The following is a 26,817-nucleotide window of genomic DNA, read 5'->3' on the forward strand; positions in this document are numbered from 1 at the left end:
AACCATCCCTCCTGTGTCTTACCCAAATTTTTCACCCACAGAAGCTATGTGGGGTAATGAATTACGGTTATTGTTTTAAGCCGCTAAATTTTGGGACGATTTGTTACACAGCATAGATAACTAATATATGCTGCATACCTCACAGGGTTCTTGTGAAGTTTAAATGAATTCATAGTTGGAATTAACCTAGTATAATGCTTGGCACATAGCAACTCAAGAGAACTGACATTAGTAGATACATAAAAAAGTTGTAATTTTTTTTTTTTAAGTAATCTCTACACCCAATGTGGGGCTTGAACTCACAACCCTGAGATCAAAAGTCACATGCTCCATTGACTGAGCCAGTCAGATGCTCTGAAGAGTTGTAATTTTTAAGTATGCAGTAAGCTGTTCTACGTACTATGTGTAATTAGATGAAAAAGGGATTCTTTTTTTTAACATTTTTTAAAATCTATTTATTTTTGAGAGAGAAAGAGACAGAGCGTGAGCAGGGGAGAAACAGAGAGAGAAGGAGACACAGAATCCGAAACAGGCTCCAGGCTCTGAGCTGTCAGTCAGCACAGAGCCCGACGCGGGGCTCGAACCCACGAACTGCGAGATCATGACCTGAGCTGAAGTTGGACGCTCAACCGACTGAGCCACCCAGGCGCCCCGAAAAAGGGATTCTAAAAGCCATTTAGAATTTAAACTTTTCATTAATTGTATTTGCACTTTTGCTCAAGTAGACCTATTTTTTTTTTTTTTTTTCCTGCCAGACATGTAGTGATGGAACCTTAGTGGCTGAGAAAACAGAATCATCTTTTCACTTATCATGGATACAGGCAATCAGTAGCATGTGAGTTAATCTGGTTTTAATTATCCTTTGTAAAAAGAATTTCGGTTTCATAATGTAGCCTCACAAAAGTTTTCAGAAAAATTAGCCTATACAAATATGGTTAAATTTATGACTCTCTCTCTTTGTATAAATATATATGCATATATATATATATGTGTATATATATATATATGCATATATGTGTGTGTGTGTATATACATATATATATATGTTTATTTATTTATTTCTAGAGAGAGTGTGAGCAAGGGAGGGGCAGAGAGAGAGGAAGAGAGAATTTTCAAGCAGGTTCCACATTGCCAGCACAGAGCTCAGTGCGGGGCTCGAACTCACGAACCGCAAGATCATGACCTGAGCTGAAATTAAGAGCTGGATGCTTAACTGACTGAGCCACCCTGACACCCCTATGTCTCTCTCTGTTTTTTAATTTTTTTTTTCAACGTTTTTTATTTATTTTTGGGACAGAGAGAGACAGAGCATGAACGGGGGAGGGGCAGAGAGAGAGGGAGACACAGAATCGGAAACAGGCTCCAGGCTCCGAGCCATCAGCCCAGAGCCTGACGCGGGGCTCGAACTCACGGACCGCGAGATCGTGACCTGGCTGAAGTCGGACACTTAACCGACTGCGCCACCCAGGCGCCCCTCTCTCTATTTTTTAAAGAAGATATACAAAGAGCCAAAAAGCACATGAAAAGATGCTTAAGACCATTAGCCCTCAGGGAAACGCAAAGTAAAAGGATAATGAGATATCACTTCACACCCACTAGGATAGCTCTAACCAGAGAGACAGATAATAACAAGTGTAGGCGAGGATGGGGAGAAATTGCAACCCCTCACACTCTGCTGGTGAGAATATGAAATGATGCCGTCGGTGGCGTTGGGAACCAGTCTGGCAGTTCCTCAAAACGTTAGAAAAAAAAGCTACCGTATGACCCAGCAATTCCACTGGTGGGTATATACCCAGGAGAAATGAAGGCATATCGCCACACAAAAACTTTAAGAAAATGTTCAGAGCAGCGTTCTTTGTAAGAGCCAGAGAGTGGGAGCAAATCACACTTTGTGTGTACAAAGCAATGAACACACATTGTGTTCATCGACACAATGAATGGATAAATAAAATGTGGTATATCCATATAACAGAATATTACTCAGCAGTGAAAAAGGGATAGGGGATACACGAATGCCACAATATGGATGAACCTTGACAACACTTTGTTGAGTGACAGAAGTTAGATGCGGAAGACCACAACATTGTATGATTCCATTTAGATGATATGTCCAGAGGAGGCAAATCCATAGTGACAGAAAGTGGATTAGTGGTTGTCAGGGCTGAGTGGGATGGGGGAGGGAGTGATGGAGAATGACTCTTAATGGGTATGAGGTTTCCTTTTGGGGTGATGAAAATGTTCTAAAGTTATATTGTGGTGATGGCTGCCCAACCCTGTGAATACGCGAAAAACCACTGAACTGTGCAGTGTAAAAAGCGAATTTTGTGGTATGAGAATTATATCTCAATAAAGCTCTTACGGTTTCTGTTTGTAACCATCTCATGAGAAGGCTGCCATACCTGTTTGAGAGGCAGGCTTCACAAACTTCACTTGGGTGCGACTTTCAGGAGTCCCCATTGAGAAGACAAACAGCCAAAACAGATTCCCATGAGGCATGGGTGATTATCCATTGAGAGAAATATCAATCACACTGTCCACTAGGCAAGGTATATTGAGCACCTATTATATGCTAGGAAATGTTCTGGAAATGTGATCACATCAATGAACAAAAATCAAGGGTTGATTTTAGTTAAGCTAAAGTTTGTTTCTCAAATCGATAGCTAAACTAATAGCTCCAGGGTGAGTAGAAACAGGTATTGGTTGACTGATATTAGCAAGGATTTGTGACTTCCCCCCCTACTATTCCAGAAAGACCAGCCAACTTAAAGAAAAAAAGAAGAGGGAGATGTGAAGATACAGCCTTTTTTTTCTTTTCTAGAATGAGAGAAAAGGAGAGAGAGAGATTGAGAATGAGTGGGGGAGAGGAGCGGGGTGGGGGGGGAGAGAATCTCAAGCAGGCTCCATGATTAGCATGGAGCCTGATGTGGGGCTCGATCCCACAACCCTGGCATCATGACCTGAGCCAAAATCAAGAATCAGATACTCCACTGACTGAGCCACCAGGTACCCTAGATGATAGAGCTTTTTTGGCCATACTTTAGAAAATCAGTAGACTTAGGAGTGGCTTTGGCTGTGAATAATAGAAATCCCAACTAATACTGGCTTGAACAAAGAGGAGATTGCTTTTCTCACAAAAATGTGGAGGTGGGCGATTGCTCAATGGCATGATATGCTCATCAAGGACCTAGGATTAATCCTTCTTTCTGCTTAGGCCTCCTCAGCATATTGGCCTTTTGTCTTTGTGCTTGTTGCCTGTGGTCCCCAGACGGTCCCCAGCACAATGTCCCCATTCCAGCGTCCAGGGAGGGGGAGGGAGGCAAGGTCAAAGAATGTTTCTTTTCTGGAGGCTTCATTTATTCTGGAAAGCTTTCCCGGTGTATCGTTGACTAGGGCACGATCATGATCTGTATCGGCACCCTGGGTTGGCAGGAGCTTGCTGATTAAGGCTGGATTCAGTTTTGTCTGGCTTTGGGCTGGCTCCATGAACCTCATTCTGGGGCCCATTAGGACAAGGGACTATGCCAACGGCACAAGCACATCACAAGCCCCTGCTTGAATCACACGGCGAAACGTCCCATTGGTCAAAGCGAGTCACATGGCCAAGCCCAAAGAGTGCAGGGAAATACACTCAGTCCACTATGGAATCGTGGTGAGGGTTGAGGTGTAATTCTACCACAGGGGAGGGAAGGCCACACGTGTTTTTCCCTAGACCACTCAGTAGGGTGTGGATGGCCACGGGTGACTTCGAGCAAGCCCGATGCACGAAGTCTTCTGGGGTAGTGGTGAAGAGCATGATCTTTGGAGAAGAACTTCTAGGATCAAATGCCAGCTTGTCTCCCTACTGTTTGACCCCGGGGCAATCAGTTTCCTGTCTCAGATTCCTGGTCCCCACAATAAGGGTCCTAATCGCACTTGCCTCATTGGGTTGTTGTGTTGATTACAGGTCCTTCTAAGGCTGCCTAGCACCCAGGAGGACCCCATTAGCGTTGGCTCTGGTCCTCTGGGGCCAGAGGAGAGGAGGGACTCGATGCCCCTGCTGTCCCCGGCAGCTGCGACCTTCGAGTTTGGTCCCAAAGAAGGCAGGGACTGCGTCCGTGTGTTACCTCTGTGTCAGCCGGGGCGTCCGTCTCGCTCGGCGCCTTTCGCATTCTTCCCGAACAGCTCACCCGCGCAAGTACCACAATCGCTTTTTCATTAGTAGCCACGGAATTCACATCAGTAGCTCTTGACCACGGAGCCTTGCAGTTAACGGTGGCCTCGTTCACAGGAACACGAGGCCGAGCAATGTGCTCCAGCTTGTGAGGCTGCAACCAGCCACTCGAGTAAAGAATGCCACCGCATTACCTGCTGTCCGGCCAGGCGGGAGGGAAAAAGCCTGTCTCGCCAGATGCTCCACGTGCGGGGCTCCAGCGTTCTCAGGGGTTCCAAGTGTGTACATTCCAGAGAATTCTCAATCAAAGCGCAACCCCAGGCAGACACATTTTCACACTCGCATGCCCACAGCATGTGTGGAAAGAGAAGGGGAGATCCGTGTAGATCTAAGTCAAACTAATTAGCTGTCAGCTGCATCACATCTGGAGATCAAATATAAACTGTTGGCACCAAAAACCGTTCCGGTCCCTGTCATTTCCGTACTCCTGGTGCCACGCCATGCTTTGTAGCACAGCCCTAATATGTTTCTCCACGCTGACAAGACCCCAGCAGCTCGCCAAGCTTGGAATCCCAAGTCATCTGCCGTTGGCGACCGCAGTTCCCTTTATTTTGTGCCAGGTGGAGTTAGAGACGCAGGTCTTTTGCTCGGATGGCTGGGTGGGAGCGGGTCATTGCCTTTTGGGTATGTTGGCGTGCAAATATCTACACAGTTGTCCATTACCAGGGCCCTTTACCATCGCTACTGTTCTGTGCGTGCGAAGATCACAAAGTCCAGGGTCTGAAACAGGCTCATTTTGGCCCGTCTCCTGCTGAAATGTATCACTTGCACCGGGTCGAGGTGGTTCATCAATAGCGGATTGGAAGGCTGGGGTGTGGATTGTGCCCTTCAGGAAAAGTGTGCGCATCTGGAAATGAGAGAGTGGCCAGAGAACAGAGCCAGCGGCGGCTTTATTCTATTTAGATATTTAAAGTGTTTTTCCCTGGTGGAAAATAATCTGTTTCTGGTTTAAGTTGATTTAAAATTGCCGCCATGTTGCTTTAAGTAATGTGACACCTTATGTGTTTAAAGAAGCTTGGAATATGGCTGTGGCATGCCAGTATACAAATGACAGATTGACTTTATGAATCTGACTCTTCTCCACAACAAAAGATTAATTTTTAGTACACTTCAAAATCAAAGGAAGAGATGGCATTGGGTACTTCTAATAACTATCCACTAGGTGGCAGTATACCTTCAGGATTTTGACACCTAGCGCAGCATTGCCTTGGGAGGTTTGTTAGACCCGTGAATTCTTTGGTTCCGCCCCAGAGCTTCTGCATCGGAAACTCTGGGACTGGAGCTTAGTAATCTGCGTTTTAACAAAGCCCTCTGGGTGATTATGATGCACTCTCAAGCTTGAGATCTTTCTGCAATCTGAAAATGCCAGCGTTATAGGCAACAAGGTGTGGTGGGCTTTAGACTCATGTGCTGTTACTAAAAGGCACTAAAAGGTACCTATGTCTTAGGTGTCTTTTATACTGGACTTTCCCAGTGTCTAAAATGTCTCCCGCTGATCATGACTTAAAGTATGAAAAGCCCCAACCAGGAAGTAAGTAAGCCCCTAGATCCGACATAGTAACCATTATAATCCATAAACACCTAAGAACTTTTAGATTCTTGGGCCAAATTCGGCCCCTCAACTGTTTTTGTAAGTAAAGTTTTATTGGGACACAGCCACACTCATTGGCATATTGTCTATGGCTGCTTTCACACTGCAAAGGTAGAGTTTGCAGACTATATGGCCTGCAAAGCCGAAAATATTTACTATCTGGTCTTTAGATGAGGAGTTATCTAGCAAGACCTTGAGGGATTGGGTCTCCAGCCCCAGGGCAGTTAAGGGACCCAAGGTGGGAGACCTTGAGTAGTGATATGGCCGAGAGTGTGGGGGATGGGGGGAGGGCAGAAAGGACAGTATGGGTAAGGCACAGAGAGGCACTGAGATGTTTCTGGACCACTCAGTAATATGCTAATGCCCACAAATGCAATACTAACCACCAAATCTACTAGCTAGAATAACCTTTACTCAACTGTAAGTAACAAGTATTTATTCATCTGTAATCAACTAAGATGCTTCTTAAAAATTAAAAAAAAAATCTTTAGTTGTTTTTGAGAGAAAGAGAGAGAGAGCTAGCAGGGGAGGAAGAGAGAGAGAGAGAGAGACAGAATCCAAAGCAGGCTCCAGGCTCTGAGCTGTCAGCACAGAGCCCAACACGAGGCTTGAACTCATGAACTGCGAGATCAGGACCTGAGCTGAAATTGGACACTTACCCCCCCTGAGCTACCCAGGCTCCCCCAACTAAGCTGCTTCTTGTTGGGACTTTTCATCCACTTACTTTCCAAGGCCTAGAGGTGAATGTGCAGATTAAAAGGGCAATGAAAAAGAAGATGCTTGCTGATAAAGCAGAAAGGACCATATTTGACAGACCTCGTTCCACGTATTTCCATCCTTCGTACCAGCTAGCTATTGTGCCGGAATTTCCTGCGCGATATTTTCCATGTATTTTAAGCCTGTTTTATCCTGGGCAATTTTCATAACAATTTTCATTCATCCATTGGATTTCTGCAACAGCCCTGACAAATATACCTCAATCCTTCCATTCATCTGACGGAGGAAACAGCTCAGAGGAGGCAGGCAACTCTTAGGCTGAACGCTGGACCCTGAGTTTGATCCTCCCTGAACCAAGCCTGGCAGGAGTCAGAGCTGGGTTCACTGCTTCAAGCTCCCTTTTCTTGAATGTCTTTGTAATCGTGCTATTCTGGGGATTCTTTTTATAAACCGGCTGCTAGGCCTTGCAGTCTTATTTAAGTTATTATATTATTATCCTTCCTAGTAGGACCCTAATTAATTAATCATCTAGAAATCGTTCCCTGTTTAGTCCATTAAGTGATAGCGAGGTCTTTACCAAGAGGAGCCAGAAGCCTTGTCTGAGGCGTGGCGGTCCCGGGCCGTGGCTCTGACTGAACATCTGAGAGACACAGGGCAGACGATCAAAGGCGAGAGGCCGATATTCAGAACAGATGTACCTGCGACTTGCCATCTTTGGGAGACGGGAAGGAAATCAGACAAAAACAAGCTTCGTGGGTCAGGGTAATTTGTTAGAGCCTGCTCTGAGTCTTAACCTTTAATGTTGGCCTGTGGAAGAACAAATTACCCCAGCCCAGGAGTGGGCTCAAAATCCCCATCCCGAGACTGATTCGGGCAGCTGGAAAAGGTCCCTTTGGTGAACAGAGGATTGTACAAGGGCATCTGGAAATAAATGAGCAGGGAGCACATGGCTGTTTTATTCCTTGGAATTTTGTTTGTTGTCTCGCGAAGTGTTGACAGGTGTACAAATTAGAAATAATAGGAAAAGTGTGAGTGAATGTTCTTGGGGGAAGAAACACTTTCCCTGAAGGTCTCAACACCCCCCAGCCTCATTTTCTGCAGGAGGTGCTGAAGGCAGAGTAGGGTCCTTGAGTATGTGGCTTAAGATGTTGATTTTTGGACTCTTTTTATGGCCTAAAATCTTCCCCTCTCCTTCCCAATCAAGGGTGGAAAACAGAGCGTTTAAAACCACATTGCCTGGAGGGAAGGCAGGTTCAAAGGACACATTCTCCGGGGATTTGTTTACCTGTTGAATTGACCTCTTGGAAGGGTCTGGAAAACTTGTCCCCAATAGGTGACCTCCAGCTTGTGTGGCGAAGCTGATGGCCTTGAGTGGCTGCGAGCCGCGGGGTTATCTACTGGATGGGCAGGTTCCTGGATGAGGGAGGCACGAGAGAGCAGCAGGCCCGAAGCAGGTTTAACAGAGGGTGGAAAAAAAGGGAGGGGGGCGTAGGAAGATGGCAAAACTTAAAAAAGATAGAGAGGGTGTAAGAAGGGCCCAAAGGTCCATGATCCGGACACAGAGAGAACTTCCCATGCAGGGGCCCCGCGAGTGGGTGGTGTGGTTGAGTGCTCGACCACACGTCTTCTCCACTTGGCCTGCAGCTGACGCTTCTCTTAGCCTGTGTCTGCGCTCCCGTCATCCGTCCCGAGCCTGTCAGAGCGAGGGTCCCACACGGCACTGCCTTCGAACGGGCAGGACTTTGCTGCCTGCCTGGGCCCCGCCCGGGAGAGCTCAGACTTGCCGCATCCTGTGTGCGTGCTGCTCCTTGGCACTGTTCTGGAAGCCTCTGGAACATGCAGAGAGCCGGCCGGGGTCCTTGGGGGCTCAGACTGGAGCTGAGGCCCTCGCATTCCTGCCGCCTGCCAGAGCTGTCTCCAAATGCCTGTCAGATCGTGAAGGTGAGGCGTTGCATGTAACAGCTGCAGAAATCAGGCTGGGTCAGAAGAGCTTAGCTCGCAGATAGAAGAAGATTGCTTCGGAAAGAAACAAGCTGCAAATAACCTGTCATGGCCAGAGCCGGGCCCTGCTGGCTTCGCTCTGAGTTTGGTGAAATGTCTCAAGATATATTTCCAAAGGCCCGGATCTGGCCAAACCTGAAATGTCCCTTGCCAAACGCTTTCCTTTCCTCCGTTTTTAAAGTCAAGCGTGTTTTGAAGCAATCTCCTTTGCTGTCTCAGAGTCATTTACTCTTGACACATCACGAGGCTGTCTGGTGAGCGAGGGCTGTTTACATGAGCAGCTATTAGGAATCAGAGGCCAAAGCAGGAAAGATGTGGTCCATCATATTAGCATATCCCCTCTGTAGAAAGAAATACATATTCCCCCCTAAGATATATTCCTCCAGAAATACATATTCCTCCATACTCCTCCACTGAGGAAGAAAGTTCTGGAAACAAGCGATTCGGTTTGGGCGCCCTCATGGATGAGTATTCCTCAGTCCCTCCTGGGGCACCTTAGTGACCCAAAAGACCCTCTCTGGTGCCCCAAAGCTTTCTCACTTGGCTCTTCTCTTGGTTTCTAGAAATGTCCCAGAACCCAAACCACAGATTCCCAGAAGCCTATCATGCAGTGAGCGGCTGGATCCCGGTTTCACATCAGCCGGGGTCTCTCCCTCGTCCCAGAAATTCTTTCAACGTGGCCCCTCAGGGCTTGGGGTGGGGGGAGCTTTGTGAGTGGCTTCCACTGGGCTGACCCAAAGCCCCAAGTTCTGTAGTTACATCCGGAGCCCCCGGGTCCACCAGGACCCAGAAATAGGATCCTGAAGCCTTCGGCTCCTGGTTTCCGGCGTGCCCCCTGGGATCCCCGCCTTGCTTTCCCCCTCATTCCGAATCTGTGGCGGAAGGAAGGGTTCGCTGCTCTGCTCACCGGGATGGCTTGGAGTCTGGGCTGCACTTGGGGTCAGTGCTGCCCGGTTTGCTCCTTAATAGCAAGGCAGAGCTGGAGACGGTGAAAAGCAGCATTTCAACCCCCCCCCCGCCCCGACCCCCCTTGTCCCCCCCTCCCCCCCCCCCCCCCCCCGCTTCCTTTTGGCCTCACACTGGGAAAATCTGCAACAATGCCTTCTGAGTCAGGTCCACTGGGTGCTGGTGACAAACCACTTTGGCCGTGTCTGGTGGGTTACGGTCACCAGAGCCCTTTGATAGGATTATAGTGGTGGCTCTGTGCTGTCGCTGTCTCCCTGCCTCTGTCCCTCTCGGCCCCTGCTTTTTCCTCTCAACACAGAAAGAGCTGGAACCATGCTGGAATGGGCAGCCTCTATCCTCAGTGCCCATGTGCTGGTGTTTCTTGGCAACGGGGACACAGAGGTGCCCCGGCCGGTGCCAAACAGATGAATGGGTAATTAAACGGAGTGTTTCTTTACTGATGCTCAGTTCTCTGGTTCCAAATTTATTACTTAATTAAAGGGCATTCACAGCCTGCCAAGAGATGCTAGATCTTTCTTTCCTTGTGCCAACGGATCGTTCATATAATACTCCCTTTTGCCCTTAATTTCTCTGTCTCTGACACACACACACACACACACACACACGCACACACACACACACACACACACACACACAGTCAGATCAAATAAGACCTTTTGCTTTTGGTAATATGAGATTACTCCCTGGTTAAGACTGCAATAGTTTTTGCCCCAGCGCAAGGCAAGAGGACTGGTGTAGCAATTGCTTTCAGTGGCCATTTGATGGGCTTGAGGTTGGGGTCCAGGGGGAGAGGAATCAAGGCTCTGTGGCTCAGACCACACTGTGGTTGGCAGGGCCAGTGGAGATAAGAAGAATCCCACCTTCCTGGTGGTGGCCTCCTGATGGGTATTGCCCCCTGGCTCGCCTCCTGTGGCTGCCTCAGCTGTCCCCCTCCTCGCCCCCTCCTTCCTCACGCGTTGCCCCATCGGAGATGAGTCCCAGTGCTTTGGAACACAGCAAACTATTGTTCCAAAGACAGTTTTTAAAAAGATTGGGAAATGCAGTGGCTGTCACCTCCCTGCGTCCCCAAGTTAGAATTCAGTGTGTGTGTTGAGGGTGCCATGGCCATCTTGCAGACCGAGGTAGAACCGACAAGAAGGAACAAGACAGAAAAATGAAAAGGCTGGGATCAGGCACCCCGAAAAGAAGATGAACAGAGGCGGCTCCTTCCTTAAACCTCCTGTGACAGATTTAGAGCTTCAGTAGTGGCCCACCCGGGGTTCTCAAACAGCGACTGCCTCATCATTGTGGCCATTAAGCAGAGCGCAAATGACCCGCCAGGGCCTTCGACCCGTCACGCGGCTGTCACCAACGTGGTTTATGGCTTCTGAGCACCAGGTCCCTGATGGGCAACACTATCCCTTTCTTCCCTCGCCAGTGAAGCTGGACTTTGGAGCTCGTAAATTCAGCAGCGTTTCCCAGGGGCTGGCTGACGGCCTGGAGGTGCGGGTGACGATTTACGGCTGAGTTCCCGGGAGCCACAGGTCACCGGTGGAGGCCCTGGAGGATGCCGAGTTGGCCAACACGGCAGAAGATGCCCACGCTGGTGGCTCAGAAAGAGTGGCACTTTGTCGGCACGAGTGGGGACGTGTGATTCCCTAACGAGCCCAGGGGCAGCTGACTTCTGCCGAAGCGCTGGGCTTTCGATGCACTGTCTGCTTTCCTGCCCTCAACGCTTCCGCTCAGGGGCCCAGAGCAGGCTACAAATCCGCTCAGGGGCCCAGAGCAGGCTACAAATCTCAGCCTGACCCCCCGGCCCGTTCTCCCCAGGAGCGTGGGGCAGGCTCTGCTCACGCCAGGCCCTTTCCCTGTTGTTCCAGCCCCTGGCGTGCCTCCACTCCCCCACGGGCTGGCTTTGGCCAGCTGGAGTCACCAGTTAGATGAGTCGTATCCACAAAGAGAGGGGTACTTAGCGTTCCTGAAGGGCGGGTCACAGGGCAGGGGCAAAGCCACGGTCTCCTCTCCACCCAGATCCCCCCTGCTCTGTACGGACATCTCCAGTGACCCCTGACTGGTCCCTGTCTCAGTCCTCTGAATCTTCAACCTTGACCATATTCATTTTCGATAGCCAGGCGATTGGGCCCAAAGCCTTGTTCTGTCACTTACCGGCTGTGTGATCTTGGACATGTTAGTTAACCGCTCTGGGCCTCAGTTTCTCATCTGTAAAGTGGGGGCTTTTACCGATTGCCTGTATCATAGGGTTGTTGGGAGGATGACAGGAGATTATCCACGTATGTGTCCGGCCACAGTAAATGGTCGTTAAATGTTACCTTTTACTGGTATTAGTGTCATCATCATGCCTATTCATCAAACACACACCTGCTGGGCGCTGTGGCACCATAACCTTCTGGTGTCGCACTTTGTGTGTGTGTGTGTGTGTGTGTGTGTGTGTGTGTGGCTCGTTCCTGGAAGCCCCTTGCAGACTGGCTCCCACCTCTGTATCCTCTCGACAGGTATCCCATCAGGGGGAGCCTACGACTGAGAGGCATAGGCCGGGTTTCAGGGTGCATTGATCTGGGTTTCTCGGGGGATTTAAGGCCCCCTAGCGAATGTTTTTCTGTTTCTGATCGTCTTTCAGGTGGTTCCCAGGCGGGAGGGGCGTGGTGACCTAAAAGGCTTCCCTCCAGCCCTGGTGTCCTCCCCAGTGCCTCCCCAGTGCCAGCCGCCCACGGTTGTCACGCTGCCCGCTCCCCACCTCCATGACTTTGCCCGCGGGACCCTGCCCTGCCTCCGCCCCCTGTTCGCTCCCCAGGCCGGGGGGTGCCCGCTAGGCCGGGTGCACCAAGCTCTCCCGCCAGGGCGGGGTGGCTGGCCTGTGCTTCCTGCCCGCCTTGCGCCCATACTGTTTGTGCAGACGAAGGAGGATCGAGTTCTGGTTTCAAGGTGTGACCCAGCCGGGCACATCCATCAGGCTCCGCTGTCATCCTCTTTTCTTTTTGTCCCCTTCTCATTTCCGCTTCGGGCTCTGGAGGGGAAATTGCAATTGTGAAAGGGCCACCTGTCAAGATAAAAATCACACCGCTCAATAATGCTATTGTGCCACCCCTGACAGCCCAGGGATGTGCCGGGAAGGGGGGGGGGCAGCACCAAGGCCACTGCCCAGGGAGTGGGGGAGCTGCCTTAGCCCCGCCTCCTGCGGCTGCGCTACCTCGTTGCTCTGTGCCTCAATTTCCTCCTCCGTGTAATGGGCTGCAAAGGAGGGTTCAGTGAGTCCATTTGTGCAAAGTGGAACAGTGCGAGTGCCTGGCTCAGAGTCAGCTTTCCACACGTGATGGCTATTTTATCAGGAATCAGGAAGGGGGTAGATTTGGAGGGGGGGGGATCCAGCATCCACTGGAATTTTGGGTGGGAACACTGGCCATCTGGGATGCATATATTCAAATCCAGCTGTCCACCAGAATCACTCAGGGAACTTTAAAAATTCACCGCACCCACGCCGAGTGCCCACTGTTTCATTCATCGGCTTGGCCTTGGGGGTCGGCTTGCCTGGGTTCCACTCTGGGCGCCACCACTTAGAGGCTGATCACTGGATAAGTCGTCTGACCTCACCTCACCGGCCACAGCTCTGTTCCCTGCTAACTTCGCTTTGTTCCCCAGCCAGGCCAGACGCTGGAGAATGATTACAAGCATCAGATCGCCCTCCGGGTTCGTGTTCCGCAAGCCGGGTCTGTCCCTGAGTGACAGGAGGGCCAGCCCCCCAGTCCGGAGTAGGCGGGGGCGCGGTGGGCCGGGGCTGGCCTGCGTCGCGGTGTGTGGCCCGACGCAGGGAAGGTGGTTCCCGGGGCCCCACCTGTGGGGTGGGATGTGAGAGTGTGTGTGAGTGTGCACGTGTGACGGTGTGAGAGGAAGGTCGGGGATTCAACCAGGGCCTGAAGTCAGGGGAGACAAAAAGGCCCCTGTGTGGATTTTGTCTGCGACTTCCACAGGCCCCGGCATTGTCCCCTCGCCCCCTTGCCGGGTCACGCCCGGGGTTCTGGCGGCAGGGCTCCCTTTTGTCCCTTCCCCTGCCCCTTGTCCCGAGCGCTGGGCATAGAGGCTCCCAGGCCGAGCTCTCGGGGTCACCCCCATCTTGCCTCCTTCCGGGGCTGAAGGCTTATATCTGCTCTCAGAGGCAGGGGCCCCTCCCGGCCAGCCCGTCCCCTCTGCCCTTACCCTACACCTGAGGAGCAAGGGTTCGTCCTGGCGAGTGGGTGAAGGGCCCAGATCATTTTTGCAAGTGGACCGGGAGGTGGTTGGGGCGAGGGTGGTTCTTTCTGGAACTCTTGGGGAAGCCGCTCCGAAGTCAATCCAGGAAAGGCAGGTGTCCTCCATGAGGTCAGCCCGCTGGGGTGGATCCGGGAGAGAAAGGGGGTCTCAGGACTCGAGGGGCCTGCAGGGATGGTCTGGCCGAAGGGGGACAGCCAAGTCCCCCGGCCTTTGGGCTTTCAACGACTGGCGAAGTCTACCTGTCTCAATCTTGGGACCACCTGGCGGGGGGGGGCAAAAGTTTTATTTTGTCCGTTGAGGACATTAAAACTAGGGCCCAAAATAGACCGCCACTGTATCACACAAGGAAGGACAGTTAAGAAAAGGGAAGTGACATAGTCTCAGTGTTTTCCAAGAAAAGATACTTAGTAACTTTACTAGAACATGGTTTGCCTTGGACCAGAGGGAGCCCAAGAGGATGGAGAGTGGGAAGGCAGCGTTCCGGGGCCCTGGGGTTGGGAGCCGCTGGTGGGGTGAGTGTGGAGACGGGCCAGGACCGCCAGCCCTGGGTGGCGGGACCCGGTGGGGAGCAGGGAGTCCAGTTCTGGGGAGGGCTGTGGGAGGTGGGGGGAAGCCAGGGGGCGTGATACCTGAAACCACCTCAGAAGATGCTTCCTCCGCTCAAGTCCTGGCGCCATGACTTACTAGCTGTGTGACTCAGAGAAGTTACTCAACTTCTCTGGGCCTCCCTTTTGCACTTTACATAGTGACGGTATCCTCAGAATAATCCCCGAGGCACAAAATTCGGTCTGTGGTATCATCATCATCATTATTATCATTAAGAGGCCTGCTCCCATTTTGGGGGAAGAATCTCACGCGCAGAAGACATCGGACTCTCTCTCTCCGAGGCTTTGGAGGTCAGAGCCAAGCTCACCCGAGCGCTTGCTGTGAGCCAGGCCCTGTCCCAGATGATTTTCAATATTGCCTCGCAGAGGGGTTATCAGGCCCATTTTACAGGTGAGGAAACTGAGGCTCAGAGGTCGCATGGCTAGGGTGATGCAGAGCTGAGAGAAGGCCTGGGTTGGTCCGGCTCCAAGGCCCTGGTGTCATTTTATCACAGGCGGAGTGGACTTTAATCTTCCCGATCACTGCTGTCCTGTGCAGTGTTCTCTGGGCAGCACCCCCCACAGTGCCTGGCATCGGGTGGGCACTCGGCAAGTCTGCGGTGGGTGAACGACCGGGGGTAATGGGCTAGCTGCCAAGGATGCTTACGTGCGTTAGGGACCCTTTGGGCTTCTACCCCCGAGCTCTGTGAGTCTGTGGCCAGCCACCCAGGGGATGAGGGCGCTTCTGAGAGTGTGTGCACAGCTCGAAGCCCGCGCACTTAGTACTCAGAGGTGCTCGTGTGTCCCTCCCTGAGGCCTCCAGGGAGCCACCGACTGGTTCCTCGTCACTGCAAAGGCGGGGGACCCCTGCCTTGCTGCTGCCCGCCTTGTCACCCACATCTGTGTCTGACAGGTGGCTTCAGTCACTGCCTCCCGCCACCCGCCTCCGACCTCAGGATTTGGGGACACGTGGGGACTTTGGTTTCAGTCACGCCCCCTAGCTGCGGCCCCGTGGCCATGCCGGTGCCGGCGAGGACCGGATCCGGACATCTAATTCTAGAGGAATTTTACGGGCAAGCCATCAGTAAAAATTAAATTGTATCAGCCAACAATGACATCGCATCAAAAACAAGCACGCTCTGTCTCAAGACTCGCCGCTTCCTGACTATTCTCCTCCTGTCGGCTGTTTTCTGCGCTTCCGAGGCGATTGACGCGGGTCGTGGGGGGCGCAGCGCCCCGATGCTGTTCTCCCCAGTGTCTCTTCTCGGGTCTGCGCTCCTCGACTCGACTCGGGTAGCCTGACATCGGCTGTGGTGGGGAGTGTTTATACCACAGACATCGGGGAGCGTTACAACCCGGGCCTGCCCTCCCCAAGCGGCCGTTGTGAAACACGCAACAGCACACGGCCGACTTTGAGGAATCTCAGCACTAATGTGTGTGCATAGGTACGTTTCAGGGAAGTCGTGAGCCCGGCCGCCTCACGCGCTCAGGACTGGGAAACTGCCGGGCTTTTCCCCAACAGTGGCTTCGTGGATATTGTTTTATTGTGTGCAAATCATTTCCTCCCTTTTTTTTTCCTTTCACTCCTAGCGATCGAAAACTCAAGAAATAACTTCGGGGCGTGCCTCACATCGGACGTTCTGCACGCTAACTTCATTTCTAGCACCTCATTTTCCGACTTCTGTTTCCTCTTTGCCTGGTCCCCCCTTCTCCTTTGTACATTATTTTTTTTTACAGCTTTATGGACGCACAACTGGCCTCGGATAAGCTACACATATTTAAAGTGTCCAGTTTGATGAGTTTGGCCGTATGAGTACATCCGTTAAGCGGTCCCCGCAGCGGAGATTCCCATCCCCTTTGAAAGTTTCTTCTTGCCCTCTGGAATCCGTCCCTCTTCTCCCTGGGCCACCTCTGATTTGCTTTCTAGCCCTGTTGATCAGTTTGCATGTTCTAGAATTTTGTATAAATGGAGACTCTAGTATGTACTATTTTTTTTTTTTCTTCTTTCTGAGTCTGGCTTCTTTCACTTAGTATAATGTTTTTGAGATTCATCCACGTTGCTCATGGATCAGTAGTTCGTTTCTTTTTATTGCGAAGCAGTATTCCACTGTAGGCATACAGCACAATTTGTTTATCCGTTCACCTGCTGATGGGCGTCTGAGTTGTTTCTAGTGTTCGGCTATTACGAATAAAGTCGTTCTAAATATTTAGGCTCAAGTCTTCACGCTTTCATTTTTCTTGGATAAATACCTAGGAGCGGAATGGCTGGGTTGCATGTTAGATACATGTTTAACTTTTAAGAAATTGTCAATTTCAGGTTGTTTGTTTACCGTGCTGTGTGATCTTGGACCAATGACTTAACCTCTCTGGGCCTCAACTTTGTTATAAAACTCAATGACACAATTCCTATCAATTTCTACCTTTATAGAACTGTTTGGGAGAAGACAGGCTTTGTGAAGCTATTTAGGGCTCTCAGGGAGAAAAGTGACCTTGAAAGAGCCTGGATCGTATTATTACCACCGTCATCAAACCCTCAGAACTCTTTGAGTAGATTGCTTATCTCCCCTGCAGACCTGAGGAGGATGCTGGGGTGGGGTGGGGGGCACTTTAGATTCCCACCAGCTTTTACTCCCCTCCACCCTCCCCCCAGCCTCTGAACGGTGCTGATGCTGTCACAGATGACAGGTCCGTGAACTGCCAACTGACCAGGCCCTGGTCAACGGGATGAGTTCCTCTTATGTGTGAAATATCCTAATCAAGTTTCTTTCTTTCTTTTCTTTCTTTTTTTTTTTTTAATGCTTATTTGTTCTTGAGAGAGAGAGGGAGAGACGGTGCCAGCAGGGGAGAGGTGGAGAGAGAGAGAGGGAGACACAGAATCCCAAGCAGACTCCAGGCTCCCAGCTGTCAGCACAGAGCCCAACGTGGGGCTTGAACCCATGAACCGCGAGATCATGACCTGAGCCGAAGTCAGATGCTTAACCGACTGAGCCCCCCAGGCACCCCTCCTAATCAGGTTTCTATACCCCTCAAGTCGGTTGACGACCCTGTCCCCAGACGCAAAAGCAGTGTTAAGCTACCAAATACCTCCTTCCCCCCCCCCCCACCCCCCCGCCAAACTCCAACATCCAAAAATTTGGTTAGAGGGAGAACGCTTTCGCAAAGGATCTGGTAGGCTTCTGTGGCCCTCTGAGGCCTGAGGTCTTGCTGTGCCGTGGATGGAGGTGGCATTGTCCTCAGCAGGTCTGTGTGAACAGGAGGGGAGGTGGTCAGGGAGACTTTCCTACCTGGTGTGACCAAACATGTCTGACTTGGTCCGGTGGGGTTTCCGGAGAGTGGGGCAGGGAGGAACTGGGAGAAGGGAGGGAATCAGCCGGCAGACTGGTTAAAAGAGAAACCCCTGTACGACTCCAGCCCCTCAGGATGATGGGTGCAGAGGCTACGGATTCCCCAGTTTGGCCAAACCTTACAGTGGGCGGTCCCTCTGGGTCCCCAGCAAAGACAAGTCAGGGGCCAGGGAATGCCTCCTCCTGGCCCTGACACACGATAACAGATGTGCGCTCCCGAGACGATGCAGATTCAGAAGGAAAATGATTTTCTAGATGAGTCATCTTGTCCGATCTCCCTGCCTCCTCATTTATCTGCAACCTTTCATTTTATGTACGAGTGACTGGGGCGGAGGTGGGAGGTGAGGGAGGGCACTGGGGAGGGAGGAATAATGGAAAAAAAAGAAAAACAGACAGAAAAAGATTTGTGTCAGCAAATGAAATTGCCAAGTTTTTCATGTGTTTCTGGGGAAATAAAATAGAATTTGCAGTGCTTACGTTTGACTGTAAATCAAGGCGGCTGCTTTGGGCGGCTTTTGGCCCTGTGTTTGCTCTGGGGGGTGGGGATGTGGGTGGGGTGCAGAGCCACGCAGGGTGCATCCTGGCACTGGGCTGTCGATGTGAAAGGGGCCTCAGGTACGGGGTCTGAGAGAAGACGGAAGCTGGAGAAGAAAATCAGTGGGCAGTGGGGGGGTGGGTGAGGGGCCAGGACGTCTGCTAACCCAAGGTGGTTCCCTATTTATTCCCTCTCCCACGACGTCCAAGCCGAAGTTCAAGTTCTTTGCTGTAGGCAGCTAATGCTTGAGCCTTCCTTCTGCCAGGTGATGTGGGAAGAGGTTGGGGAGATCCTGGGGGACGGATGGAATGAAAGAGGGAACAATTTTAGAGAGCGCTGGTAGGGCCAGGGGGAAATTTTGCAAGCCATATTGGACTTCTGCGGGGCTAATGAGTCTGGAAAAGGTTTTGTAGAGCTGCTCCAGCTTGAAAGGCTCTCCCGGAGGTGCTGAGCATCTTGCTGAGTTTTCCAATTTGCTGAGTTCTTTTGTAAAGTGGAACGGGCTGGAACCGGCAGCCCCCTCCCACCTGGAGAACCACCTCTTGCCTGATCAAACCCCGGCCCACTCCACCCTTCCACGTGCCTCCGCCGCCCCCCCCCCCCCCCCCAATCTCGAGGATGTTTGGGGACTGTGTTAGTACCTGCTTATTTGTGCTTCTCTTTGGCTCTCTTATCTGGGTTGGAAGCACTCTGGGAAGAGCCCAAGCCCTCACTTAGCCTGCATGAAGTCAATGGTCTGCTTCCCTCTCCCCTGCTTGCTTTGCGCAGTTGGGGGGGGGGGGCGGAGGGAAGCAGGTGCTTTCAGCTTTGGGGTCTCTCTGGTGCTTCTGGACCCTTCCAGCCACAATATGTAGAAGCAGGAACCCCTGCTCGTCCCCCCTTCATCTCAAATTCCTGAGCGCAGCACCAGGAGGCCTCGGGAAAGACAAATACACACTCACATATACTCACACCTGCCCTCACACGCTGTGTATACTCACACGCATTCGCTCACACACATGCTCTCACAAACTCGAATTCACGTTACACACACTCCCATATACTCACGTATTCACAACACACACACACACACACACACACACACACACACACACAATTTCTGCACCCCCCCCCCCCCTTCCCGGTCTCCGTGAAACACATCTCTCCGCCAGCGTGGTCGGCCGATGGGAGTGGTTCCTGCCTGCCTCTGTAAGTGAACCTGACAGGTGAGGGAGGGCCGCTCGTCCACCTTCCCCGTGGCTGAGAGGCCCAGAGAGGCTGATTGAGAGATAGCTTTTCATTTGCTGGTCAGTTCTGAGACGACGGCGGCATGTTTGGGGGGGAGTAATTAGCAGTCGTGTTATGGGAGAGGAGAGGCCCAGAGAGAGAGGCAGAACCCTGCATGGGCCGGGGCAGGAGGCCGGGGGGCCGACGGGCAGGGGGCTGGCCTGGGGACGAGGCCGTGACTGAGGCCCACACCGAGACCCCTCACGGAGGGCCCCGGATAGAGCTGCTTTCGTGTTAAGGTAAATGAAACCGGTCTCAGGAGACGACCACCCTCTGTGGAAAGAAGGTGATGGAGAAAAGAAAGGGGGCTGGGCGGGGGGTGGGGGGGGGAAGGCCTTTGCATGTCGGTGGGGGCAGGAGGATGGCGGGGGGGTGCATCGTGCCCGCGGGTGGTGACCCTTAGGGGCTGCAGAACTGTGGCCGAAGCCACGTCACCTCATGGGCCTTCAGTTTCTTCCCCTGTAAAACGGGAAAAAGCCCCCACCTCATGTGGTATTGTGAACGTTTGATGAAACGGTGAAGGCAAGACCCGGCATCGTGCCCGGATCAGGTGAATATACTACAGATGAATCTTGTGTGGGCCCTTCGGCAGGCTCCCAGCACCCCCACGGGGAACCCAAGCTGGGTAACCGGGTTAGGTCCTCACAAGCGCCCAGGGTGCAGGGTACAATGGTCATCACCTGGGTTTTACACGTGAGGAAAGTGAGGCCCAGGTAGCTCGCCCAGGGTCGTCCGAGGCCAGAGCACGCCCTCCTGACCGTGGCGCTGAGTCACCGAGCAATTTCCGCCTTCCTCGTAAGAGGTGAGGGGTGAAAACGATTACTGTTGTTTTTAGGAAGGCAGAGATGGAGAATCAGCTGGAATTGGCTCTTTGGCTCAAGTAGGTGTTCATATATCTTCCTCGTGTCACATTCTCATTAGATGGCGTATTCTACCGCCTTCCGGAAATGCGGTGAGGGCCTGAGGGCCTGCTTCCTTTTGCCAGTGAGCTCGGCTCGCGGAGGGAGGGATGGGCAGCCAACCGTATTTTGCACCAAGAGATTGTGGGTTGATCTCACTTGTGCTTAAAAATTTATAATGTTTCCATCCAGACCTTTCCACACATGGCACATTCCCTCAATAGATGCTCCACTGTGGTTCATAAAAATGACTCATCTTTAGGCTGCTTTCATGTCACAGATGGGGGGAAAAAAAAATCTTTCCTAGAACTTCCCAAGACCAGTAAGGAAGCTGCTGGAATGCCGCGGTGGGTCCAGATCCGAACAGCCCAGGATTCATGCCCCTGGGGGTGACTCGGCTCCCAGGAACAGGCTCCCAACTTGTACCAAGTTTGTATCATGCTATTGGGAGCCCGTGGTCCCTGCAGATATCAGGGATACGTCACCACCTTCTTCCTGCACACTGACCAAAGGGCAGAAGCGACACAGTACAGTCTTTCTTTCCTTTCCCTTTTTAATTTTCTTAATGTTTATTTTTGAGAGAGATACAGACAGAGCATGAGTGGGGGAGGAGCGGAGAGAGAGACATAGAATCCAAAGCAGGCTCCGAGCTGTCAGCACAGGCCCCGACGCGGGGCTCGAACCCACAAACCTTGAGATCGTGACCTGAGCCGAAGTCGAACACTTAACCGACTAAGCAACCCAGGCGCCCCTACAGTCTTTCTTTTCTAAAATATTGTGGGGGCCATGTGGGACCCTCAAATGATTTGATGTTATATGCTAAATACAATTTAGAGAACTAGGTTTTCTAGATATTTCTAAAATTTGTTTCTAAGGCTTCTAAATATTTCCAAAAGGTCTAAATTCCCTTTCCAAAGTCAGTCAGGATATCCCAGGCTGAATAGGACCGATTCTTGATGTTTGAGTATTGTTTTGATTCCTGATTCAGATGGAACCCTTGGTGACGGCAGCGTGCACCCGGGTGGGTCCTATGTCATGTCAATGATTAGCCTTGGAAGTTGCTTTCATAAAGCGAGTGATTAGTAACCTTGTTCTCCTAAAAGCAAAGAGAAGGATTACTGTTTCAGCCATGAAACATTATCGCCTTTTGGTGGATGGCACCACTAAGCCCAAAGAAAAGCTACACCTTGCTTGGCTGTTTGGCCATCCTCCTGAAAATCTCATTTCTCCCTATTAGAGACTTTTTTTTTTTAAGATTATTTATTTTGAGAGAGAGGGAAAGAGTGAGAGAGCGAGTGCAGAAGGGGCAGAGAGAGAGAATCCCAAGAAGGCTCCGCACCATCAGCACAGAGCCTGACGCGGGGCTCGAACCCACAAACCGCGAGATCATGACCCGAGCCGAAGTCAGATGCTTAACTGACTGAGCCACCCAGGAGCCCCTGCATTAGAGCCTTTTGATTTTCCTGACTTTCCATAGGTCCCCATTATCGTCATATCACCAGCCCCCCCAAACCCCTTCGTCTTCCTTTGCCGACCCCAGCCGTCTCCCCTTCTTTATGTTTCTGGACGGGTGGGGGGTACGGAGCGGAGAAGTAACTCTCAGCTGCAGGGTCCATCAGGCAACGGCTTCCCAGCAGACACAAAGCCAGACCATCATTTCCCCTGGGTTGGGAACAGATTTTAGCTCTCAGCTGAATTTAGAGATTAAAAAATCCCGTCTGGTGAAGACTGGAGGTGATGTACATAAATCACACCTGGCACCTAACAGTGGAGCTGTCATCGCTATTATTCCTAGGCACATAGATGTTCAGGACAGATTTCCACCCTCCCCCCCCCCCCCCCGCCCCCACACTTCTATTGAGATGGAATTGGTACACAGCACTGTGTAAGTTCAAGGCATACAGCACAATGACTTGACTTCCATGTGTTGCCAAATGATCACCAGAGTAAGTCTGGGTAACCTCCATCATCTCATAATAGCATTTACGTGGATATATTAGTGCCACTGAAAGTCCTAGAAAGTGCCTGCATGACAGAATCGCTTTTCTTGAAAGATCCAAGAGCTTCTGTTAAAAAAAAAAAAAAGTTCTTACTTGGAGACAATTACAGACTTATGCAGAGTTGTAGGAAATAATGCAGAAGGAACCCATATGGCCCTCACCCAGTTTCCCCCAAGGTAACATCACGCGTAATTGTAGCACCGTATCGCGGCCAGGAAACTCACGGAGACACAATCCATTGGCAGTTAACGTGAATACGGTTCATCTACCTTACTCAGATGCCACTGGGTTTACATGCCCTCATTTGTGTATGTGCCTATTTAATTGGAATAGCATTTTATATCGTAAATGATGCCGAGAACTTGTAGTTTGGTCAGGGAGGCACTTTCTCATTTTCGAAAGAATGAGTGGGTCGTGATGGTTGATCTGTCTCTCCTGCGAGCCAGCAGGCTCCTTCGGGGAACGTCTGTCTTCTGGAGCTTTCTGTTCCCAACGCCCATCCAGGGCCTGCTTCACATGGACGACTATATAATAAGCACTCACCGAGCCCCTATTGTGTGTCGGGCCGTGTTCTAAGAGCCTTATCCCGCAAGGCACGTCCTAGTGTTACTATTCTCACTTTGCAGACGAGGAAACAGAGTGTTAGGGGCTCGGTAAATACTTGATAAATGAATGACAGAGTCTGCGAGGGGTTTGCCAGCCCAGCCATACCAGCCCCGGTTATCTGGCATGGCCCCTTTTTCTCATGATGGGCTCCCAAACGCCACAATGAATTCCACGTTTCCCCCTCTTCTGGAAGCATCATGTAGGAATTAAGCGCACAGTTTCCAGAGTCAAATGGTGTGAGTCCCATCCCGTCTCTGTGACTTCGCTGGGTGCTTACTGACACACCTCTGGGCCTCAGTCCTCTCATCTCTAAAATGGGGTGAATAGTAGAACCTGCCTCAGAATAGCAGAACCTGCACGCTAAGGTCTGAGAGGGGGGCTGGCGGCATTCAGGGTCGCACCCTTCAGCGGTTACGCTTTCTGAGATTTGGACACCACCTAAGCCGCTAAACTCCAGGAGGCCGAAACAGAGCCATGTGGTACCAACGTGTGGGTCATTCCCCTTATTATAGTGAAAATTCTTATTTCTCCCCAGTGCCTCCAGGCCCAGGACCTGAAGACTCTGGGTTTAGGGTGTAACGATAACATTTATCTTGGGAGGGCTGTTCTGGCCCACGCCAGTGGCTCCTTCCTCCTTCCCTCCCTCTCCTCGTCCCTCTTCTTTTCTTCCGTTCGTAAATATTTATTGAGAGCTGGTGAGGCCCTGTGCCAGGCAGATGGGGACGCCGTGGTAAGCAGAAACGGGCCTGGTCCTGCCCCCGATGGAGCTCGCGTTCCAGTGGAGGGAGAGCCATCTCAATAATCACACAGCGGCAATGACCTCATGACCTCATGGATTCAGGAATTGCGGCGGCAAAGGACAGGTGTGGGAGCGTGCAGAGAGGCCCCACCCTGTTCTCCACTGACCAGGGGGTGCGGTGCCCGGCCTGGAAGCCGGCAGAAGCAGCCATGCTGTCAACCAGCAGGCCGCTCGCAAGGCCAAGCTGGGGAGAAGGCCCCGGTCCGCATCGTAAGGCTCATGGCTGACATTTGGTTGATTTCCACCTTGGCTGCTGCGAACGTTCGCGTCCGACTTTTGTGTCAACGGGCGTTTTGATTTCTCCCGGGCATGTATGCCAGGAGGGGACCCGCTAGGTCACCGTGTTGAACCTCTGTGTTGAACTTGTTGAGGACATGCCAAATTGTGGCAGAGTCCAGCCTTTCCTGTCTCTTCCGTAAACACTTCTATTGAGGCATCATTTATAGTCCATAAAGCATACCCATTCTAAGTACACGGTTTGATGCTTTTTAGTAAACTTACGGAGTCGTGCCATCGTCACCACAATCAGGCTTCAGAACACTTTTACCGCCTCAGTAAGATCCCCAGTGCCCACTTACAGTTAATGCCTGTTCCCATACTGAGCCCCAGGCAACCACTAATCTAATTTCTGTCTCTATAGATTTTCCTTTTCTGGACATTTCAGACACATGGAGTTTTACACTTAACTCCTGTCAGCCGGCATAACGGTTTTGCAAATCATCCATGAGGCGGTCGCTGTCAGTAATGCATTCCTTTTTCTTGCTAAATAATATTCCATCATGTGGACCATACCTGGTTTATCCATTCCCCTGTTGATGGACATCTGCGTTGTTTCCGGTGTGGGGGCATTCCGAACAAATCTGCTCTGAACATTCGTGTCCACGGCTCTGTGTGGACACATGCTTTCATTTCTCTTGGGTAAATCCCTGGGACTGGGGCTCAGAGATGTGAGGTGAAGTGCTCAGGCCGCCCGGGGAGGGGACCGCACGGCAGGATGGAAACCCCAGGATGCAGGTCGGGCCCAAGGAGAGCAAAACGGAGAGAAGGCGGGGAAAAGAAAGTGGGGTCTGAGTTGGGGGCACCAGGCCCTATCCCTGTGAGGCCCGACGTCCGGAAAAGCCTGGATTGTAAGGCTGGGAATGTTCCCTGCACAACAGTGTGGAGAGTCGCCCTCCCCCAGGGAACAGGCACGACCTGGATGTCCAGCAGCACTGAGGCCGGTTCCAGAAGCCCAGCCCTCCTGAGTCTCAGTTCCAGTTCCACGGAACAAAGAGACCCTCGTCCCCTGTGCCCCCACCCCCCAGGCTTGGGGCAACCACAGAGTGGGTGTCCGAAAGAAGCAGCATCCTGTTGTCCCCGGGGTTCGGCCCTTCCCTTCCTCCCCCGCCCCCCGCACCGTTAATCAGGACAAGATTCAGGGAAGAAAGTTCCCGTCCAACAGGCAGCAGGTAGGAGGCCCGCCTGGGCCCCGCGGCCCTCAGTAAATCACCCTGTTCAGTTGGCGTCTCGCTGGATTGCAATTACAATCCTTCAGGCCCGACACAAAATCATTGGGCTGGAGAGAGGAGAGAACCTGGCTAATGTGTTTAACAAAAACTAACCTGGTTAAGCCCTGACTCTATTGAAAATGAGAAAGTGCGGATGGGCCTAATGGATTTGGCCACAGCCCCATTTGCTCCAGAGCTGGCTTTGGGTTTCAGTTAAGTGGGCCGATCCGAAAACAGGGATACTCATTCTATTCAATTACCCCTTTGATCACCGAGTTCAGATTATGCAGAGTAGTTTTGTGTGGGGGCTGGTGGATGGAGGGGACAGGGCTGTGGGACACGCGTGTGCCTCCGTGCACTTGTCCCCGTGCACACCGCCCCCCCCCCCTTGCCCACACACGTGGGCACACAAGCCTGCAGAGGGAGAAGGGTCAGTAGACATTTACCGCCCCTCCCCCCACACCCAGGGACTTGAAAATATGGATTTGATCAAATACTCATTTATTTCCCACCCACTATCACTCCCCACCCCCTTGGCCTCTTGACAGATAAATGATGTTATTTGAAGGTATTCTTGAAATTTCTGATGGAGACTGTTTCTTAAGTGCTTTTAGAGCAGGCCTATACTTTGCAATACTTGTCATATTCTGGCTAGTAAACTCCTGGCCTTTAAAAGCCGGAACCTTACTCTGTTTCCTGAATACGAGGGAATAGGTCATTAACTGTGAATTTCAAATGAAGCAGATTTACAGTATATATCACAGAAATATGTTTATGAGAGACAGTGAATACCAAGGAATCCATGGAACAGAAAAAAACCAAGAACCCAGAGAAAGATCAGCTGATCTGGGGAGCAGGCTTTCCCCCCAGCCCAGGTTTTTGTGGCTGATTTAGCCAGGTCTGGGTCTCTTCTTCTAGGTTCCTGATAGAAACACCTTTCTGGTTCCATTCCACTCCCACCCCAGAGTGGAACCCTACTGTGTGAGGCCCCTGGAGATCTTAATTGTGGCAGTGCTGTTGTCTGGAGATTAATTCTGGGACTATATGAGCTCCAATAAGGATGGGGAGCTGAGGGGTGCCTGGGTGGCTCAGTCTGTTAAGTGGCCTACTTCGGCTCAGGTCATGATCTCACCGTTTGTGAGTTCGAGCCCCGCATCAGGCCCTGTGCTGACAGCTCAGAGTCTGAAGCCTGCTTTGGATTCTGTGTCTCCCTCTCTCTCGGCCCCTCCCCTGCTCACACACACACACACACACTCTCTCTCTCAAAAATAAATAAACATTAAAAATTAAAAAAAGAAGGGTGGGGAGTTGGGGTGGATTGGGGACTGGGAGAGAGGGTAAGGGAAACACAACTGAGGTTGGGTCAGCTGGGTCGGGGGGTCAGTGTTACATGTCAGCTTGGCTGGGCTACAATACCTAGTTATTTATTTTTTATTTTTTCATGTTTATTGTTTATTTTTGAGACAGAAACAGAGCATGAGCAGGGGAGGGGCAGAGAGAGAAGGGAGACACAGAATCCGAAGCAGGCTCCAGGCTCCGAGCTGCCAGCCCAGAGCCCGACGCGGGG

At 51.5% G+C, this 26,817-nt stretch overlaps 1 long non-coding RNA gene across 1 annotated transcript; it reads left to right on the top strand.

Annotated features, from left to right (window-relative positions):
* The first annotated feature begins 15,436 nt into the window (after positions 1–15,436).
* Positions 15,437–16,524, top strand: LOC128775891 (uncharacterized). The gene is made up of 2 exons (XR_008420847.1): positions 15,437–15,759; positions 16,052–16,524. It is a non-coding gene; the product is annotated as an uncharacterized LOC128775891 (long non-coding RNA).
* Positions 16,525–26,817: the final 10,293 nt, after the last annotated feature.

This window comes from Panthera pardus, unplaced genomic scaffold (assembly GCF_024362965.1).
Source record: "Panthera pardus isolate Hobbes unplaced genomic scaffold, ASM2436296v1 HiC_scaffold_11, whole genome shotgun sequence".
In the NCBI taxonomy this organism is placed as follows: Eukaryota; Metazoa; Chordata; class Mammalia; order Carnivora; family Felidae; genus Panthera; species Panthera pardus.